This window comes from Lineus longissimus, chromosome 6 (genome assembly GCF_910592395.1).
Source record: "Lineus longissimus chromosome 6, tnLinLong1.2, whole genome shotgun sequence".
NCBI classification, from domain to species: domain Eukaryota; kingdom Metazoa; phylum Nemertea; class Pilidiophora; order Heteronemertea; family Lineidae; genus Lineus; species Lineus longissimus.
The window spans coordinates 21,079,408-21,100,152 of NC_088313.1; the positions used below are offsets into that span (position 1 = coordinate 21,079,408).

The 20,745-nt window shown below is 39.6% G+C and overlaps 1 long non-coding RNA gene across 3 annotated transcripts; it reads right to left on the reverse strand.

The window, feature by feature from the left end:
• Positions 1–3,050: 3,050 nt before the first annotated feature.
• On the reverse strand, positions 3,051–15,276 carry LOC135489731 (uncharacterized). Of its 3 annotated transcripts, none has more exons than XR_010447205.1 (4): positions 15,130–15,276; positions 8,935–9,131; positions 8,394–8,491; positions 3,051–6,513 (listed from the first exon to the last, which is right to left on the reverse strand). It is a non-coding gene; the product is annotated as an uncharacterized LOC135489731 (long non-coding RNA). The 3 variants fall into 3 exon arrangements; XR_010447206.1 differs by having other exon boundaries at positions 14,981–15,276; XR_010447204.1 differs by lacking the exon at positions 15,130–15,276 and adding an exon at positions 14,114–14,431 and having other exon boundaries at positions 3,052–6,513.
• Between the last annotated feature and the right edge of the window lie 5,469 nt (positions 15,277–20,745).

Here is a 20,745-nt window from a genome sequence, read left to right on the forward strand (position 1 = left end):
TGACGCTTCGTCTTCTTCAGCGTTCGCTCTGTTTGTGTCCCTCCTTTTCATTATAACTCGCCCAGTATAGTATGTACTATCAGACAATCGCCTCTCAACACAATATACTAATGTCTCCTTTATTGTTGGTTTCTCATCTTTGAAGCTTACCCTGGGTCGAGAAAGACTTGGCCGAGACAGTTTCCCCAAAAGAGAAATGATGGTGTGGTATACTAGTACTTCAGACATATTCCACACCAGTTGTGATTATTCCATGAACTCCTTCAGTTCTCACCGACTTTTCAGTGAAATCTTTGATGTTCTATAAACAAAAAAACTTATTCCTGTGAATAGTAATGTATAAATCCCAAATAGTGAATGATGGGTTTCTTGGAGTTGAGTCTCCAGCTTGTGGCCTCTGACATAGAGGGAATCCTATTTACGTAGATGTTACCCTTTCTCTGGAACCCTGTTACATCTAAAAGGGTTTTTCCATGTACAGCATGTAACGAGTCCATGGGGGTCCAATTTGACTAAGGTTAATAGAGATTCATATATAAATAGAGGCCTTTCTGTGAGGCTAATCAAGCCTATAATTCCAGTCCCATCTTGTTCAGATAGTACTAAAATGACCAGAAATTGGCCAATGTTACGACAAGATCGTTTATGTTTTTAAATCTTACGGTTACAGTCTCGTTCAGATGAGGGCCATTGACCATCATTATCCATGAGAGGTCAGTGTGAACCAGTTTAATTGAGCAAGTATCTATTATTGGTGTCGTCTCACACAAGATTGGATCATCGCATTGGTACAAACCATCAAAGTTATATGCTTGGTTCCACGTCTGACGTAAATACAGTTGAGTTCCTCGAAAAACAATAAATATTCAAGGTTATGTTTTGGCATTATTTTTCCAGGATAACAAGGTTCATTCATGAAACAAATCGCTCAATTACTGATCTGTCTGGTGTAGTGTATTCCCTGAAAATTTCCCTTAAAGCTTGTTATTGTCAACGATATTTCCACCAATTTTGAACTCTGGAGTAAGACCTGCACATGGCACTGAACAGCAATCAGCAACCGTCTGGTTGGTCTCTTTCTTTCAGACAAGCTGTTATGGAATATCCCACCATAAGATAGGCACGGGAAACAAGATACATACACCCAAATGTTTTGAACTTTGAAATTCTTGGAATTGGTAAATTTTGAAATGAAGATGACAAAACCCACATGCTGAAACTGACTCACAACTTCATCGAAAACTTTATTCTTTCAATAAAGTAAAAACTTAAGACCACGCGAGAGTGCTGCAAGCTTCACTTGACACAACTTCGCACATTCAGGGAGAAGGTGTGGGTATGCATCAGGGAGGGTGAGCTCTTCTCGATCGGGCTAGTGAACTGGTTAAAAGCTAAGGGACAAACTCTGGACGCTGAGTTGTAGTTCTCTCCACAAGTATCTTGTGCCAAAGATGTCATATAAGAGAAAGTCAAGCCGAAACCCAGGAAAAGGCAACTTCGCATGAAATACTAGGTCGTTGCCTTGTTTCTCACACTTTAGAATCAAACCAGCTTGTGTTACTGTTTACAAACTTCTCTTCCCTTTGATCCTAGTGTGTGAAAGCACACCAGAAATATGTGGCTGACCACAGGAATGTGCAGTACTTCCCTGGACAAACCATGCGGTTATAATATTGTCCCTCTTGAAGTATGCCTTACTGGGGGTATTAAGTACACCAGGGTCAAAACAATGCTTATTAAGCTTATAATGCTCGAAACAATTTCCCCTCTCGGAGTTGTATTGGCATTTCTGGGTGATTTTTGTTTTAATTGGCAAATACTTTGATCTGTTTTGTTGAGAAATGCAAGCAGAGGAAGTTAGTGATTGTGATACAAAAGATCAAAGACTAGGAATGTATTGTCTTCTTTTAGTCACTCTTTGAAGTCCTTTTCCCTGTCCCTTTGATCTATTTAACTTTTCCTATGAAATTGGAAAGCAGCTTGTTTAAGAGATGTATTAGACTTGAATGGGATTTGGAGACAACGGTGTGAAAACAACCACACTGGGACAAACTGCACTTACTCCACCACTAACCTCCATTGACTTGAGAAATGAACCCTGATCCTGCTATATCTGAGCATATTTGTAATGGAAGGCACCAAAAGGAGAGTACCAACTCTTTTGAATCAAATGTGAAATTGCCATTCAGATTCTTTAGAAACAAAAAACAACCTCTTCAAGATGTCAAAGGTTTGACTGATGGTAGAAAGAAAACCCTACATGGACAAGATCACCTAATGATCAAAAGCATGAGCCTAATAATCGAATTGTCTGGTCTATTCACTGATACACCCCTTGAAGTCTTAAAACTTACAAGGCGCTGTAAAAATGTCGGGTGAACCATGGAGCAATTGTTTTCAAGACGGTCATGTATGACTGATAACTTCTGCTAAATGGCTAAGCAATGTGCCTCTTGTCGTCTAAAGTGTCGTCCTGCCTTGTGGAGCATTTGTCTTCAGAACATTGATGTGTTGTTCTCTATTCTGTCCTGGGTGTTTGGCTGTCTGTTTGTGATTGTCTCTCAAGTGGTTCGAGGAGACACGGATATGGGCACTGTGTGATTGGATGGACCACGGGTAGACAGAGGTATTCCCGAGACTCCTGCTCAGAGCCAGTGATAATGTCTTCGGTTCTGTTGGAAATGTGCACCCATTGAGATTATCACATTCTTCATGAGACAGGACGTGATATCACTGCTTTCCTTTGCCTTAACAGTTCGGGACCTTCCGTTAAGACAGTGGTGGTCTACCAGACTGGATGATAATTTGACGCCATGGTCTGTGTTAATACCACTCAATACTGACCACCCTGAGAGAAGGGGTGTGAATCTAAATGGAATATTCTGACAGGACTATCGGGACTGGTTTGGTCATAACAGCACATTCACTTGTCTTGGTCCTTGGTTTTGTCTGGGGAAGGCCAAATTGATAAACCTTTTGACCAGTAGCTGATCATACCGAGGTATTGGAAGTAATCACGTTTTTTGAAAAAAATGACGGTGTTGTCTGTTTCCAGTCTTCTCGTCTGGTTTTGGTTTCCTGATAAGATGAACCTTTCCAATCACCGCAATCCCTCAGTAAATAAAAAGTGTGTGTGTTTATCTCGACTTTATAAACATTTACTGAGGTGGTGTATAACTTGGACATTACTCGGCTTGGCCTTCTTCCACGTCTACTGGACATAGTATCAGGCTTGAACCACAGCACGTTAATTCTTCATGCCAAACACATGCATAGTTTTCCAATCAGGATATGGGCATACAAGGAATTGCCAGCCTTTCAGTTTAGTCAATATAGGGCTATTGACTATAGGCGAGATATGGGGCATCATAAATCATTCACTATGACAGAAAGCATTTCACCTTTGATTGAAAAAGCCATATAAGCGCTTCCGGTCTGCCTGTCTTCTTCGTTTGAGTGCCTAAATATGGTTTCAAAGGCTCTGCTCCATATAGCGGAGCTGATAAATGGAACTGAGAAGATATCATTTGAACTTCTGTCAATGTTCTCAATCAAAGACCCAATACATCAATATGATTGTGAAAGTGTCAGATCAAGAAAGAAATTTATATAATCAACTGGCGCTATCAAATAGTTCGATTCGTTTGATTTCGGTGATCGTAAAATGCATTAGGTTTGTCAAAAACTGACAGCTTGGTGCAGACATAACTTGTACCTCAGGTATACACTTTTATCTGTTCAATGCGTGCTCGTTCAAAGCTGACAGTTAGGTTGTTTGACCTTGTGGTATGAACACCTAAAAGATGAACGGGTAACTTTTCATTCAACTCTAGAACTCCGCCACCCCAGTGTGATAATTTAAAAACCTTTCTTATTCTTGTCTCTAAGGTGTCACCATTCTATGGCAGTGTCAAACCACCCCCTTCTTCAAGTGTGATGCTGTCCAAATAACCACGTACACTTGAGAAGACTAATCAAAGGTTAACTAGGGGTGTTATTTAAAGGTCTCATACATCTTCTTTTGAGAACTACAATGTATAGGATAAAGCAATTGGTTGTGACTACCTAAAAACTGTTAATCTTTTTCTTCGGGTGTTTTGTTTACTCTTTCCAGAGAAAACTTGCAAAAAAGTGATGTATCCAGGTTGTCATGGTGAAATAACTGTGTTCATTCATGTTTATAGGTTGGATAGCCACTCATGTTGTGTACTCAATAGTGATAACACTTTCTGAGAAAAAAAGGGCAAGATTTTGCCAGCTGTTCTTGGCAAGGGGTATGAGGCATGGGGTTGAACTCTTTATTGACTTTGCACCACCTGCACTGCGACCTTGTGACAACATTGCTGATATGCAGTTTATCATTGGTTTATGTGTTTGAAGATCGACTGATTTTTTGCTACTCTTAGACTTTTATTCTCCATGACATTCTTGTCCATTGTCATTTCCATAGCTCCTAATGGCATATCTTTCCCTGTTCATTTCATCTGGGTTGAACTGGCTTTATACATGTACTTTGGGTGCCAAGAAATGTGCATCATTCATGGTGTAGACGAGTTGGTCTCACTTCATGTGAAATATGCTTTACCACACCAAGACATATTTCAAGAAAGGGTCTTTGTCTACAAGTCTCATTAATGTTCCTCAAATAAAAGAAGGTCAAAGAATGTGTGGACAAATATTTGTTATGGTCGTTCAGAAACTAGCTGTGTATCCTAAAGCTTGGCCATATGGGCCATTAACTCATAATGTTTTGTCCCTCTGTCAAATGTCACTTATTCCCTTTGACGAACTAAAGAGGACTAATGGGTAAAGAAAACTCACAAATCACTTTGGAACAAATTAATTTGCTGAACAATAATTAGTGTCCTAGAAATAGGTATGAACACCGGTCCCATCCTCACCTGACTGACAACTCATGTGTTGATTGTATAAGCATTGCACAGCAGATTTAAGTACAATAAAACTGAAGTAGAACACAGGTAGTTAGGGTTCTTAACTTCCTGCAGTGTTGTTATTTGTGACAGGTTTTGTATGGGGTTGCCCCAGGGGTAATTCAGCAGATTTCTACGAAGTTCACCGTGGCTTTGGTTTGGGTTTCCTGGAATGTACCTGCTGTGTTCACCACAGGATTATGGTTGCTGACCACAAAATGCTATCTTCCATCGCTGCTTGGTGTTGGCGAGCGGAGGGACCACTGCCAAATAACTGGTCCAACCAGGATGTGTTGAATGAACCCTATCATTGCTCGACCATCCTGTGATTGCGATGGAATCTGCGACCAGATTTTAAACTTATCATTTCAAGATGAAAACCCAACAAAATCAATTTGTTCATATTTTGCCAGTTTGACAACTTCTGACGGAAAACCAGTCCCGAGCAAGCCTCTTTCACAGCTGGAATGCGGTTTGGGTCATCTTGAGTGTTATGTCTGTCTATGGTGGTGACAACTTTCGTATTGACAGCTTAGCAAGGGGTTAAACATGAACTGACAACCTGCATCAACTGTAAAATGTGCATATTAATGGTTTTACCATTACATGATACAGGATCTATTAAAGTATTATTGAGACATATAAACATTCGCTGACCAAAGCCTATGACCAGACCTATCAATGTTAATACTATGATTTAAGATTAAGTAATCTCTGAGTTTATCCACAGGTCAGTAGTGAGTTCCAGGAACTACTTACACCTCATTTACTATAACCCATCGGTTCATTCATGATTCCAGTATGAATGGCCTAAGTTAATGTTTAAAGCCTTTAGCCAATGGCTGAAAGCCAATTAGATTACGATAATTTGATATCCGGTTCTACTTGAGAAAACCTGTGTAAATAAAGTGCATGCCATGGCCTAAGATCTTGGACCAAGTTTAGATGGAATAGAGTTCAGCCTTTGAGCTTGATCTGATTGGCTGGAGTGTTCCATTCATAAAATATTGAGTGAGTGACCTAATCATCAATATTGGTCTTTGAAATGTCAAAAAGTTATACTGTGTTGGCCCTATTTAGTCGGTTCTGGTGTGTCTGTTTTACATAGGCCTTTATAGGCCTTTAGTATAGGTGTCCTTCAACTGGCTAAATAGTGTCCCCACAGTGTGTAAAATAACAAACCACATCGTTTCCATCTACAAGTCCTTTTTGTACTCGCAATGCTAAAAAAATCTCCACCGCCCCCGTACTAACTGTTTTTGCTTGTCGCACATGATAGATTGGCTGATAAATCTATAGCGAAACATGTAACTGAATTTGAAATTGAGTTTCTCCTTCATCTGACTGATTATCAGATAGTCCTGTGTTTGAGGTATGGCCAATCAAGTCACAGTGGGGCCAGACGGTGTCCTCATGATGCCTCTTCATCAGCTGGCGCCATGTGCTCCCCAAACATCATGGAATCTGTATCAGTTGGACATGTGAAGAAACAGCCTTCCTTCGAAGAACACAGCACCACTGTCATGTATTCCAGTCCTGCTGAATGATCCTCTTAGGTTCTCTCAAGCTCGACCAAATGTGTCTGGAAAAGGGATAGACATTTTGTAATTTAGAATATGGCGAGATAATGGTTGTTATACAAACCCTAATTAAAAAAGAAAATCAATCCTAAATCACATGATTGATCACTGTGATGATGTATGCGATTAATGATTCACTTCCATTTCAGGAACCTGTCCAGAGCTAGATGTTGTAAGAACATCATCTTTTTCAGTAGAGTTGGCATCATGACTATACCACATCACCGAAGGAGCCAAAGCAGGTCACCATTCCAGGATCAACAGTTACTTAGCTCAGCTGCAGGCTCTTGGGCCTCTAGTTCAGTGAGCTTGACCGAGTGCCTCACATTGCTTACTTTGCCTCGGCTTACAGCCAATGGCAAGGTAGCTATTCCAGGATCATGACTTTATCGCTAAGAATAACCACTAAGTAACATGTTATTTCTGACTGCTGGTAATCTGCTATTTCTGCTGAGAATACCTAGCCAATTCCTGGCATCACTTCTGTGCAAGTTACCAGAACAACACAAGCTTAGCTGATTCCATTAATTCTTGCCAACAGACAAAAGGAAACCAAATGTGTCATGCAGTCAGCCTCAATTCACCTCTCTAAACAATGATGGACCCTACCAGTGCTTCTTTAGAACCCATTTCTCCCAATATGAGCAGTGCCTCGACATAAATTGGCTTGAAATAAAATAAGTTGGCCCAACTGACATTTACAGTCGAGGAAAAGACATATTTTGGATTTTAAAAGCTGCCATATCAGACATAATGAGTACAGGCATTGTGATTCATAGAGAAGAACCAAACATGACTTAACAGCAGTCGCCTAACTATATACAGCACAGACTCTTCTATTTCATCTACCCTGGCCCATTTCCTTCTTTCAGGAGAAGCCTGATCCGTCCATGATAGGCTTAGATCAGATTTACCAAAGGCTTTCGTTATGAAGGTCTTATATTCCTTCCTCACTAGAATATCAGTTTTATGTCCAGGTAGGCCTTTGCTCGACTGAAACATTGGTAGGCGTATAGGAAAGCTATAAAGGGAAAAATTGTCTCATTCTTCGGAGGGATGATGCTATTTTTGGCAGATATTGGCTGAGGCCTAGGGAAAGCTGTTTTCATCAATGACTGGCAACACAATAAGCCTACTCAGATGCAAGGCTAGATCTCTTTCTTGCCTCTCGTTCTTGCTTTTTTTTCATTATTTGCTTTCCTTATTTGATGACTTTCATGAGCTCCGGTCCAATCTAATGTGTTTGCAGCAGTTTTCTCTTGAGATATATCAGAATGCAGAATGCTGTAAGCAAAATCATTGCAAAAAGTCTGCATTGAGCTTTTTCAGTGCTATCATTGCTGACCTTCTACAAATGAAATGTTTTTGAGCTTTCGTACATGTTTGAATTAGCTGTGAGAGTAAATCTGCGTCGGTGAGACAACTGTGGAGACCACTTCAGTCTATTTATAGGACCACATGATCCAATATCCCACATGGCGCACATGCAGTGATAGTGCTGCACACATTCATAGGCCTAGTTCACTCACTTAAGCCATTTGTGTTTGATTAATTTTTTATTAATTTCAGTCAGCAGCAATCAACTATGTACAGAGCTTTCAGGTGGTCATTCCTTCACCAAGTTGTACTAGTCCAGACATCAAGAAAAATATAGCCTACATCATTGAACAGCAGCTGCTCCAACCGTCTAGAGGCCTGCGTCCACACATCAGTACTTATGTGCGATATTCAGCATTGAGTACAATTGACTGATGAATTACGTCAACCGCCAGCTTGCCTCTTCTTTCTATTTCTAGATCACGTATGGAAATCAGCTTTATATTTCATCGGATGATTCAACAAATGATTGACAGTCCAAGCCTCAATTGCGTAAATCACTCACCAAAGCTGCTATATCTGATCTTTGATGGTGCTGCATTGACCAGTATTCTGAGGCCATCTTGACCTTTCTACGCCAACTTGGACTCTGTTGCAAAAAGCCTTGATAAAGAATGAAGTATGCATCAATATATATCAGCTATTGGTCTGTCTTATATCATAGCTGTAGACAAAGCGTGGCCATTGCTATCGCTCGTTCAGTCTGACAATTTCGACAACTGTATATGTATTTTGCGTTTAAATTTATGCAGTGTCCCAATATGACAAGTACAAGGGGACGAAGAGTGAAGTTGCAGCTGACGACAGGACATTAAACTTTACAGTCTGTGTCATGTTCCTGGCTGCCAGCGGACTGTGCATGTGGAGTGTATGGGTGATGTACCACATGCATGCACGCTCCAGCAACATCATTCAGACATTTCCAAAACAATTTCAGCCAAGTTCACCTCAGCAGCCAAGTCAACACTCGATAATTTTGTGGCCATAATTTGGGAACAAACTTGATGCCAAAACCTCTCAGAATCCTATTTAATGATCATCTTTACCTTAGAAATGTGCTTATTTCCTGGGAGTTCTGGAAGCATCTTTCTCCTCGTATCATCAGTTGTGTTATCTTAGCCTACCCCATGTTGGTATTGACGTCATCGTGGTCGACCTTGGAGAAGCTTCTTGGCATCCGTACCTGACTCATGTCTGCTGCCAGTTCATCAGTACGATTAACCATCAGCTTTATCTGCTTTATCTTCCAAGAAAGAAAATGAAATCATTAGAAATCAGTTACAGACTAAGTCATTGCCAGAACTGCATAACAAAATATCAAATTTTCTGTTAAAAATGGTACGAAACGGACACTTTTCAGACTATTTCACTTAAAAACAAAACAAGGAAGGATTATAAAACTGAAAAAACTGTAAGAATCCAGCATCAATAATGGTAAGTCACCATAACATAGCATTAAACTTCAACTTGGTGCAAAGTTTACTGACCCTAACTAAAAGAGATAAGTGCTAACTAACCTCCCTTGAACTAGGAGAGCCTGGTCTCTAATGACTTAAGTAAACTGACAAGATAAATGCAACCACCTACTTAAACAACATTCAGATGCCAGAGACATTCAGAAACAATGAAATATTTCAACTTCCCTGATGTACAGTACATCCAAGATAAATGATCGATAGTTCCAATTTTTCTGTTTCTATTTTTGTGAGAGCAGTACGTGAACATGGAATATAAATGGTTTCGTTGGTACAAATACTGGCGACATCATTCATTCCTGTGAAGTCTTACAAATTGCAGCAAAGCTGTGATGCATGTGGTTGGATGGAGTTAGTACATATCGAAGTTATTTTACAGAAATATCATGATTAGACGAGGCAACACAACAGTTACTGAGTGACATAAAGGTACATGTACTTGTATTTTGAAAATGATGAACATTTCAGATCCATGACATAGTTTTTTTGCGGTAACTCTTTTTGAACAAGAACATATCCTTGACAAATATGTTTCTTTTCTTCATTTGATATCAAGGCTTACGTGCTAATGAACAGTTTTCGAACGATTTCTTTGAAATGTCTATGTAGGCAATAGACATTTCTTGCCCTTAAAAATGTATCATTGGCAAGAAATCATGTCTGGCTCTTACTCTCTTTGAAATGATAGGTCTAGTTTTGAAAGAAAGTTTTATATCTGAAGCTGTAAGATGTAACAAGCCTCTAAGTTAATCTTCAACGAGATGGATATTTTTCTCAACTGAGCAGGTCGAAATCAAAAGACAATATCAATATAAACAGCGTATAACTTATTGTCTCATGTTATTACTGCCATGAGGCTAAAAGGCCTAATGCCCCAGTGAGGTTGACGTATTCTCATTGTTGCTTAGTTATCCTTTGTTGACAAATATAAAACGACATTCATCTGCTTGATCATTGATATACAGATCTGTTGGGTGAAATATTCTACGTTTTATTCGATTGTGACCATGATATTTCCTCCCTGCTGTTGTTGGTATAAAACTGGCCAGGGTTGTAATGTTCTATTTTGGTCTGTGAGTGTAAGCCGGTTATTCCCAGCAGTCAGGTAGTGAGCGCAAAATAGACTTTAGAAAACTGGCGGCAAGTCAACAATATGGCAGGACCCATCTCAGAAGTCACTGCTAGAAGATACCAACTACCAGACGATTATAAAGGAAGCTTTGTTGAAGAGTCAGTCATATTTTTAGAGCAACTTTGATAGATACATGTACTTGTCAAATGATGAACTATATGAAATATATTATAGAGCATTAGACATTTGCAGTCTATTTCTATTCAAAATGATTATACCAACGTTTGTACAATGTAGATTTCAATCTTGACATTTAATTTTTTATAATCACAGAGCTCACATCTTTTGACTATGTAATAATCAATAAAAAGTATCTTATACCGTTCATTATCTGAAACATATGAGGAAGTATTGAATAAAATCTTAGAGCTGCAGGAAAGCAAATGCTATCCTATAATTAGGTCAATGCAGTCGACCTTCAAGAATTGTCTTTACTTGTTGATAATGATGGTATTTTCTATTGTGTAGGTTAATGACAGGATTGAACTTCAGGAAGAGGAATGAGATGTATTAGTGAGGTGATAATCTGCGTGGGAAGATGTCATTAAGGCATGATTCCACTTTGGCATTTTCTCACTACGGTCATTGTCTGGCATGCGATTGTGATGAAGGTAACTATAGTGAAAATCATAAAACAAGTGAAAAAAATATTTGGACTTGGAAATTTTTTCATATGGCATGACAAATTTGGGACTGCCCAATCGAGTGGTCGTGGTCGTCTGCATCAAAATACTAATACTATTACTTCCACCAGCAGTGTGCTTCCACAAATACTCAAAGAATGGTTGCAAGATGTGATGTTTGGGCTGAATCCTTGTCAAAGCAGTGACTGGTATGCCTGTCAGATGGACTTTTGACAACTCAGATCAAATTTGACCTTGCCTTCAGTCTGTCAGTCAGCGTTGGTGAGATTCAGGGCCTTCTTCATGTTTTAGGCAGGCAACACTCCAGAACTTCTTGTTTTCCTGAAGTATGATTTCTTTTATTTTTCCTTTATAATCATATACTCAATGTTTAGATATGTATACAGCCAAGGTAGTCACCATTGATGTTTAGCTTTCAATATTGTGATAGTCTGAAACAAAGGAATCTGTGAGAATAATTAAACTCAAAAGCTATTCAATGTTTGAATTTTAACATTTTCATCTACATTGATTAAATATTCATTTTCCCTGTTGCGCTGTTGCTGAACGGGATATACCACATTCTAGTTGTGAATACAACCTTGAATCATGCCCAGGGCTTCCAAAGGGATGCAAATGCTTCACTTGGTTCAGATTAAATGGTTTCCAATAAAGTTTCAAATTTACAAATATACTTTTTATCCTTTTAAAGCCTTTGTTCCGTTAACCCTTTTGATTTTGTCCAAACAAAAGGGAACAACCTAATGCCCATCCACAGATGTTTCAATGAATACTTCGAGCACAGTAGAACAATTTGTATAGGTCTTTATTGCTCATAGTTAAAACTGCAAAACTTTACATTTTAGGTCAAATGACGTGTCCTGTTTTGTCTCGGAAACTGGACTTTGGTGTGTGATGACACTCTACCAAACATAATGAACTGGGCCACTGCATGATCCAAATTTAAAAGCATTTTGCGAGCGAACGACAATGAAAGTGTAATGATGATCCTGATCCAGTCATCAGGTCGATAGAGCCTGGATGACCTTTAGATGAAGTCGTTGATGTATCTATTGATTCTGATCACATCAATGTTAGTACTCTCAGTGCCTCTTTCATCTTTTCTCGTCACATTTGCAATAAAAAGTAGTTTTGGTAAAGCAAATATTCAGAGCAAGATGGCTATTAATTTTAAGCTAGTGCATTTGGCAATCACGGAATAAACCGGACAAGACCGAGCACCCGGCAGAATTGGTGATACAGAATTAACCTGACATTACCCAGCACCCTGCAGGAGCAGTACCGCTTTTTAATAACAAAAGGGACATCACCCAGCACCAAAGTAGATCTATTTCTGTCTTCGTCATGGAAACGAAGCCAGGACCGATCAGCACTATTTTCTTCTCTCTTCCCAGGCACCGACAGACTGTCACTATAAATAGACAACAACTTTTGTAATGGTGATATAGATATATTTGATATCATCATTCAAACCAAACATTGTCAACTTTAACTAAACTGTTCAAACTGTAATGATATTCTGCATTACAGTCTCGATCTGCATTTTTTAACCGTGTCATGTCGATATGGCATTGTAAATATACAACAGGGTGGACCCAAAGCTCCAGTGTCAAAATCCACGGATGTATATGATATCTGACTGATGACCTGGTAGACTAAAAAAACCCCTGTATTTAACACCATCTTAAGCTTATTATTATTCTATCAATCCATTTTCTCTCCCTCAGCCTTACCTCTCGTTAATAGTTGCACTTTGTTTGTACATGTATAATCATGTAGAAAATTACATACTAGTAATTGTGTTCTAGTATCCATAAACTGCATAAGTCTTTCACCCATTGCCCGGAGAGTACAGTGGCATAAGCTATTGATAGATAAATCTGTCCTTGAGATGTTGTCGCCATAAAAAAAATACCATCATCTGGAAATGATGCCATTTATAAGAAGAGTATGTTCTTCCCTTTCCGCTCTGTCTGAGAAAGTTGTTGGGTTATCTTGATGTTATCAGAATACATCAGTTTCTCACTTATCGAACTGGAATTCTTCCATTTGGCATTTCAATGAAATTGTTTCAATTAGAATACATTTATATTCACATCCTGACATGGAATATGTTGTCGCTTTCAGTAGAGTTGCATTGGAACCAACTTGAATATTCAGCTTATCCGCGAAAACTTCGCTCAAAAAGGTGGTAGACTTAAGTCTGCAGTTGAACTTTTTGCAATATAGATAATGGCGAGGCAACAATCATACTATGTCTGCTCTTCTCATTGTTGAGTCGTATCTTAGCTTGGAAATCAGTCTGTGCTATCACTCTGTGCACAGGCTTGATAGGTCTCAGTTCTTAGTGGCAGTTTTCTTTGTGACCCTAACATATCGAGCTATGGCTCATCATAGTAAGAACAGTATTGTCTATCCGTTGGTAATCTGTCTGAAAGGAGGGCCACAGATCCTACAAGATAAATATTCTTACATGATTTGGCTTGTAGAAGATGTCTTTCAGGGGATTGTTCCTTTGGTGTCTCGGGTTCTATCCGTCACAAGTTCTGTTTTTCCCAGGTTCTCTCTGTTCTGGGTTATATGCATCCTGGGCTCTATTTGTCTTAGTCAGGGGAAGACTGGGGTTGGGTCCCGGGAGGCTGTTAAAAATTCCCACGTCAAAAAGTATTCAACCTTCCCTTACAACTGGGACACACAGAACAAGGATGCATAGAACCCGGGACACATATAATCCGTTTGATTTAGGGACACACAGAGACCTGGGATGCCTAGAGCCCGGGGTGTATAGAATCCAGGTTGCATAGAACCCACCCCATCTTCCAGACCTTATCGGATCAAGATCTCATCAGATCCTAAATGTGGCTCGTACTAAAAACATAAGGTAAAGTCTCCTGCAAGATTCAGATAGAGATCCGAAGATCAGAGACATTTTGGCCTGCGACTTTAAAAGCTGAATAAAAAAACTAAACCAGACCTGTCCTTGCTTTAGATTTCGGCTCTTTCATCTTTGCTTCGCTACACGTCTTCTCTTGGAGAGCGCCCCATCCTTCTAGAAGCTTCTCCTGATGTTAAATATTTACCTAGCAAGGCTGAGAATAGCAGAAAGAAACCTAGAAACCTCGCGTACCAACGTCAGAAGTTATCCAGATTCTATGATTAGCTGGAGCAGGCCAAAGGTGGCTTAATGCCAAACAGGTGTGAAGCAGCGGTAACATCTGCATCTCAGGTATCCCATCTATTTCAGACTCTTTCCTCATAGTTATTTTAGTCATCTATTTCCAAGCAGTGCATCACTTACTATATATACCTCTTCGCTCAGTGTCTATTCTTGATCTAGGTCATGCTACTTGTAATTTCTTGGATACCTTTTCCTTACGTGGACTACCACTTTTTTATGGCTAGCTCAGGTATTGCCAACTCATTAACTATGTAATTAATGTCCGGAAGCTTTCTCTGGCAGTCTCCCAAATGTGTTAGAAGCGGACTTGTCTGTTGCTAGGTTTAGATAGACACCTGTCTAGTTTGAGCCAATTGAATTCTTTGGCTAGGAAAATTGGCACATAAATAAGCAGTTTCCCTTGCATCTTCTTCTTTCTTGCAATTCATTGTAAAATGTCATGCAGCCTTGTCGCAATGGACCCCTAAAGCTATACGTTATGTTTGTACATATCAATGCCTAAGCAGGGACTTTCCTGTTGTGGCAAATGTGGTAAGTGTTTGTCCTGTCTCAGTTCAAGTGTGAAAAGCACCACTACGCATTCCCATTCTGCTGATGTGTTTAAAGTTTTATTCCCAGCCATTTGTTTCTTTGTAAATTTACATTTTTCAAAGACTTGAATACCTTTGATGGCTCAACTCTCAAGCAAGAACATGTTCTTGCTGTTTCATCTGTACGAGCTGGAGTTTTGTAGTGATGACGGATGAAGCTGTTACCTTTCCATAGACAAAGTCGGTTGAAGATCTCAAGAAGAACTGAATGTCATCTCTCACCTTTTCATCTTCAGACCGGAAGTAGGAACTTTGCTCATGTGAGGATCCCACTGGCCATTTCAGAAATAACCATTCGAAAAAACTGAAAGTTTATCCCAAGAATGACTAGAGAATGTCTTCCATCGAAGTGTATTCCAGTTATGGTTGGTGTGGTGTTTTCTCACAATATATCTAGGTTGAGTATCTTCTTGGAAACGACCCAACTTTGAGGACACTCTTATTTCCTTCAATGGTCTGCAAATGTTTGTACAGTGTCCCACTTAACATATACTGTCTTGAACAGAAATAAAGAGATAACAGCCATTAACTGCAACAATGTCATCAAAATTAATGAGCTCCCATCGTTAAACCGTTTACTTTATTCTTCTGATCCCGACAGTAAATGTTAGTACATACATTGAAATGAACTGAATTCTGTTTAAGTGTAAAACATGAACTATCAGGTGACAATACTTAAAATGCATGAAAATAGATTCCAACCGGGAAAAGCTTTGTTTTTCTTTGGCCTCGATATCTAAACAATCCTGGACGTACTTGTGTTTTTTACAACCATTTGCGTCATGTGTTCAAGGAAGCACTTCTCTTTGGCCTAGTTCACATGGAATCCCATTCATAAAACAGCTTGACATTGCTCCATTTACGTCACAGCAATCAGAAGTAATTACTAGGCCTATTACTTAGATGGAATCCAAGCTAATTTTAGAAACAAAAAGGTTATTTGTGGCACTGTTTTACTTATTTATTTCCTCCTGATGCAGGCCAAAGTACAAAGTATATATTTTTTTGGTCAGTTTCTTTTAATAAATATAAATGTCATCTCTATTCATAATTGGTTGCCGTGTATGAAAAATATTTGGAACCTACGTACATGGGCTCAAGTTAATTGGAATGTTAATTGTATCTCTGTATTTGCTGAAAACACACATGGCCAACTTAATGAATTTCGCAGGCCTATATAACCTACTAATGGTGATACATAGAGTTCCATTTTCTCGCCAGAACGTATCCAAAGAAAAACCCATGCCAACATTGTGTGTCATAAAGTCAAAACTAAATTGTAGCTTTTGTACATTGCCAATTGAAGTAATTGCAATTTGCTTACCCTCACAGATACACAAAGACTCAAAGAATATGTCATTGGTAAGCACATTTCTCATAACTTACTTGCTTTTTATCCCTGTTACCTTTAGGCAGCTTCTGGGAAAGTTTTGTGTCGCTGAATTAATAGCATCGCACGTTCTGGCCTCTGTCAGTCAAGGTGCATATAGTGGCATCAATGATAACTTGTGTTGACCTCCAAGCAAAAGTCAACTTGTCTGCCATTGCTAGAATTAAATCAGCCGTTCCATTTAGTTTGTGAGCTGCTTCGCCTTCATTTATGTTAGGGTTGGGGTTTTTGGGTTTTTTTTGTTACTTGTAGGCTAGCCATGTTTGCACTGGTACTGGTACTCACATACACAATCCATCTATCGGTTTACTGTGACAGAGCACTGAAACATAAAAACATAAAAATAACGATATTCTGTTGAGGTAGTACTACCGACCTTGGCAATTTTATGCCTTCAAGAAGCGCTTCATGTTGCAAACCATTGAGCATCAACATCAAAGGGAACTGAATTTTGAGCTCATCACCTTCTAAAATCCTCATTATTTTTTCATCATTGCCTCCAGTTATGTCAGCATTGTATTCATGCATACGTATCAATAACCTTTTCATCCTTATATATATATCTATATCGATTGACTACAACAACATTTTTCTAAAGGGTCATGAATGTATCATGTTTCTTTGCGACCAACATATAAGGATATCTGCTTCTGTTTTTGTTTGCCTTTCTCACCATCAGCTTTGTTGATTTTTCCTCTGGCGTTTCTCTCCTATTATTGCCGCTTGCTGCTGAATATTTTTCTCTCATTCATTCAGCTTCCTGATTTTCTGCACTGCCAAAGTGCGATATTCCCTTTCTAACTTGACCTGGTGTCAGTTGGGCCTTTTTGCCCGAATAACTTCAGTTTGTTTTGTGCAAAATATATGCCTATGACCTTGATATCAAATAAATTTGATCGAATATCACATGTTTATATTTGTATTGTGCTAAAACAGTCTTCCTTTCTTGCACCAAATCGTATGTGTTTTGGCATTTCATCAGATACCGGTCCCTAGTGCATTTAACATCCTGGACCAGCAGTTGGTAAGCTTTATACCTCGTGATTTGAATACATCTATTCTCCATGTCGAGTTTGCAAAAGAATCTGTACAGTGGAACCCGGTAACACGACTTGGGACCGATGATGTTGGTTCATTTTGAGCAGAAAACAAAAAAAACAGTGAACAAATTTTTTGGACCTGTTTCTTCATCTGTAGCATAACAAATGTGGGCCATTGGTAAGTACATGTATGAGTCAGCTCATCTACGAAGTGATTAAAATGAAGTGGAATTACCATTGTTTTTGCTGACATTCTAATGTGACATTTTTGTTTTCAGAGAAGCATGATTTCAGGTGATGAGCATGATACCTCAAGTGAAGTTCTGTTGGAGTAGCTCCAGAGTCGTTGCTTACTTCTCCCCCTGGCCAATGTTGTTGACTTCTCAGCAGAGACACACTGGGAATCAATGGAGGAATCACACTTATTGCATGATTTTCTCCCCTAATTCGATTAACAGAGGAGGCTCCTCTTGCTCAAAATCGGATATAAGGCCATCTTCGAAAGCTGGTCTCAACAAAATTCGATGTCGATCTACAAAAGGTGGTGTTATTTCATACTTTCTTTCAGATATCAACACGGCAACTTTCTCTTCTGGTAAAAAATAATGTGGGTCAAAAGCGCCATGATTTTGCTCTGACCGAGTCTCCAGTCTTTCAAGTTTGTACTAAATGAACGTATGATACAAAAAAATATTCAATATAGTCATCATTCAGATTTGCTCAATGATTCTGTTGCATACTTTATGTGTGTGTGACAACGCATCCCATTCAAATGAGTTCCATAATGTCAGTGACTTTGCCCTTGGTTGGACAATAATACAACCAGATATCATTCATACGTGTGATGGAATTTAACCGCAGTTGAATTCCTTCTTTTCTATGTGTGGTGTGTGACATGGTGTATCTCGCTAGTCCCACGACCAGAGAGAAGCGTACCTCACCACCTGTCCAGGGATGCCACAGCCTTTGTCAGAAGACAACATCAACCGCTGACTTCAAGAAAAAACCTCTAAACTTTCCTATTATTACCCCAATAAGTTCATCGGTCGAGTGCAGAAAATTGTAACATCATGACGGAGCCAACTAAAGACGGTTTTATGCCTTGCATTCCTGGGCATCAAAGAGATGTTTGTGAAAAATGGTGGATAACCCAAGTGAACAAACGTGCAAGAATGGTGTTTTATTATTGCTGTTGTATACGTTATCAAATATCATGTGGTTAAAGGAACACCAGCCTAGGGAAGACGCACAATACAACTACAGGAGAACGGACAGTTTTTGGCAACCTTTTTTGTCTTTGGGCCTCCAGTCTCGAATGAGTGGAGGGAAATGGTAAGGAGACCTTAATATGTTTTCTCTCGTTTTTTGCCTTTCCTAACCCCTATTTTGATGTGGAATTTGCTGCTGTTGTACCTTGCATTTGATAAAGAGATCCGTCGTCTGTTCATCCTAGCTGTAGGCTTATGTCTAAAGCTGAGTCAAAGTTGTCGTGGTATTGAGTGAGTAACAGATATGCAAGAATTTTGTAAGCTAGTCTCCCTTTAATGGCAGGGATGTTCAAATCACATTCCAAGCTTGCAATGTTCTCATAGGGCTCCCGTTCCATGACCATCCAACCATGACCTCCTACACATGACCTAATGTGGACTCTTTCACCTTCTTAATAAAAGAATACAATCAAAGAAATGGGTAGGGTATTGTGTTTGAGGACATGATTCCCTGGGGCTGATGTCTCGTAGGATCGTTGAGTCATTTGACTTTGAGTTGGACAGGCCATGGAGTAGCTCCTCCTGTGCCCATATGAAGTGAGTTTAAACGGGCATATGATCACCATGAGGAATTACCATATATTTCGTAAGTACTTCAAATTGTTCTCATCTTGCACCTCCCAGATTTCACCATAAATACTGACCTATACAAGAGTAAAAAGCTCTAAAAGGAAACTTGTAGTGCACTGAAACATGGAGAAGTCGGCGGCCAGCATCAAGACATTTTCGTCTGAACAACCAACATTCTCATTACAAACTAGGCAGCGGGGATAACATACTCCATCGTGTGAATGGCTGCATCAGCATTAGCGCATTCCCAATCTACTATTCAGGCCCTTGCAATGCTCTGCAAGAGGCCCATTGAATGTTTTTTCTCGATACTTGATTGTTTGCTTCCTGCATTCTGCCTTCTCCTTTGAAGTTTGACATTTCAAATTGATAAAAATCTCCACGCATCTCTTTTCATCTTCTCGCCTCTGCAAACTAAACTCTTCGTATTGAAGATATTAAACTTGCTGCTGGTAGGACTCGTTCATGTTGATGCCTTGACAAGTACAAATGATACATGTCAATGTATGATGTGGCCATGCGTGCTGAAAGACCGATCCTAATTTAGAACAATACGCCCCAAGGACCTGAACAGTACTCTGTATTTCTGTTGTTTTATTACCTTATCAATTCACATTCTCCGTTGGCATGGTCAACATGGTCAAAGGTCATGGTGTGAAATGTACATGTTGTCAACGGAAATAACCATTAGACACATTGACGTCGAAGCCTTAAATGATATACGCACAGTTCATTTGGCGTGTTTGTGATGATGCCTCTGGCCCAGTGATAAAGTATGGTTTCAGAAGCTTCTCTCTCGCCATGGCCGCCGGGCACATGGTCCTAGGATGGTCAACATGTTACTTCACACAATCACAACGTATTGTTGAAGCAGCAACACGTTCTCGCTAATTCATTCTAATTAGAATCCTGCTCCTCTGTCGCCGAATCAAGAGGACACCTGAATGATCGACCCGAGTCCATCTGATGGAGTGTATCTACTGCGGGCCCATTGATTTGATTATCAAAATCAAGTGTCAATTAAAACTGTAATTGATTGAGATCAACAGATGTCGACTGACGTAGGACTGTAAAAGTTTGGGTAGGCGAGGCATTCTTTCTCTTGCCGTGTGGGCTGCAAAACAACATCGGGCTTTACTCTTTCTTCTCCCTTGTTAACGTGGGCCTGATTTAGTAAAACATGGAACGCTATAACTTCTTCCAACAGTTTAACTGTCGAGGTAAGTGACGCAACATCTGGAAGAACGAACTTTTCTCATTTTGGAACCCGTTGCAGCGCAGAATGCTTCATGTCATTTGCTTCGTTTCGCTTCACCGCTTAATTGCTATCACAGAATTTGAATAACGACAGCGGTCCAACCCTACCCCACATCGCAATAAGAACATTGCCGCTTGGACCTGAGCCGAATTAAGGACTCAAGTTGCTATCTGCTGGATCAAGATCTTAGCAGACGCTGAAGAAGATGGTGTAGCGATGGTGTAGTGATGTCAACATTAGGCGATTCTTTTCACGCCGCGGTGCTCCTGATCTCGGTGAGAATTCCTCTCGGCTTCTCGCGCACGATTGTCA